The sequence below is a fragment of the Lactuca serriola genome, chromosome 5 (genome assembly GCF_051521515.1).
Source record: "Lactuca serriola cultivar US96UC23 chromosome 5, Lser_US96UC23_V15, whole genome shotgun sequence".
NCBI classification, from domain to species: Eukaryota; Viridiplantae; Streptophyta; class Magnoliopsida; order Asterales; family Asteraceae; genus Lactuca; species Lactuca serriola.
In genome coordinates this window covers 15142580-15144304 of record NC_136412.1, presented here as the reverse complement: position 1 = coordinate 15144304, position 1725 = coordinate 15142580, and the positions used below count along the sequence as shown (strand labels likewise).

At 37.4% G+C, this 1725-nt stretch overlaps 1 non-coding gene across 1 annotated transcript; it reads left to right on the top strand.

Annotated features, from left to right (window-relative positions):
• The first annotated feature begins 530 nt into the window (after positions 1–530).
• LOC145056003 (small nucleolar RNA R71) lies at positions 531–637 on the top strand. The gene has a single exon (XR_013685545.1). It is a non-coding gene; the product is annotated as a small nucleolar RNA R71 (small nucleolar RNA).
• The last annotated feature ends 1088 nt before the right edge of the window (positions 638–1725 follow it).

Genomic DNA, 1725 nt, shown 5'->3' with positions numbered 1-1725 from the left:
ATAGAAACTCGAAATCGGGTTTATGTTCTGGGACTGGTTCCTCTCGTCTGTAAAAGCCTCCTCCTATTTGTTCATTTTTTTTTCTTCCTTGGCATTCTCATACTCATCATAAGGTAACCACTTTTTCTTGGGCTTTCTCCAAACTTCATCAAATTGATGACTACTCGAGTAGAAAGCTTGAACCTTATGATTTTCATTTTCATCAAGATCATAGTCTTTCATGTAATTCGCTATAGTTTTCACACCAAAATCTCATTGCATGGATTGTTTTATCCATCTTAGTAATCCTCCTATCCATGTTTTGCAACATTTCCAAAACTACCGACATGTCTTTCGAAGCAACATTAGCTAATCCCCTTGTTATATCATTTGGCGGGTTATAGTATTCTCTAGAATGTTTAGAGAGTTCTTCAATGATCCCCTAGATTTCCATAGGATTTTTCTTCGTTAAGGAACCTTGGGAGTCACGAAGTTTCCTTGTTGTGATGCTCACCCCATCGTAAAAGATAGAAACTTCTTGTTGCACATTTAGGTCGTTTTGAGGGCAATTTTGAAGTAGACCCTTGTAGCATTCCCATGCTTCATACAACGACTCTTCCATTTGTTGTTTAAAGTTAGCAATGACCTTTTTGTAACTTAGCTACCTTGGATGGTGGGCAAAATTGTTCCAAGAACCCTTCACGCATCTATGCCCATGTAGTTATCGTTCATGGTGGTAGCACCTTCAGCCAATCCTTGGTAGCTCGTTTGAAAGTGGCAGGGAGCATCCTCAACAAAACTGTTTCCCATGGAGCATTTGGAATATTAAAGTAGTCGGTGATATCGTTCACTTCATCTAGATGCATGTAAGCATCTTCATGATCCTCTTCGGAGAAACGAATATCTTTTAGTGTAGTGAGGATGTGCCCCTTGAGTTCAAATGTCGCAGTGGCAGGTATGATGGGTTGCAAAAGGCCCTGTCCGGTGTCATAACAAATTCTCTTTTTGTATGCCTCAATGGAAAGGTCAGAAATGTCTGCCATTGTGTTGTCGGTTTCGCTTTCTTGATTGCTACTTCTTTCTGATTCGTTATCGCTTTCTTCCTTTTCTGATTCTTAAGTGCCTTCAACTTTTGTTGAATTGCTGGATTCTCCCACTTGCTTTCCCATCTTCTTAAAAACTAATTTGAGACTCTTAAAGGGTGGCTTCTTAGGTATGTTTGAATCTTTCACGGGTTTGTCCGTGTTTTTACAAAAAGCGGACTCCAGGACTTCAAGTGGTGGAATTAAAGGTGTGTTGGATCCTCTGGTCATAAACTTCTGCAAAGAAACAAAGAAAACACGTAAAAAGAACAAAAACAAAAAATAAAGGTTTACTGTTACGACACCACGATGTAGTGAGTAAAAAATAAGAAAGACCTAAAACAAATTAAAAGCAATTAAACAGAAAAAGTTCTAATAAAATAGCAGATTTAAAGTAACTATAACCAAGCCGTTTCCAGGCAATGGTACCAAAAACTTGATGCAAAAATTAATAAGCACTAGTTAATCCTACTAACGTGACTAATTACTTTCTAAGGCAGTGTACCTTGTTGAATATAGTATAGCACACTAGACAGGTATCGAACACAGGGAAGGATTTTTTAGCTAATTTTTATCTACTACTAATTAATTACTTATAAAATGGAAAAGGGTTTTTTTTTCTCTCCAGTTTTGCAACACTAGAAACTTGAATTACCAAATTAAC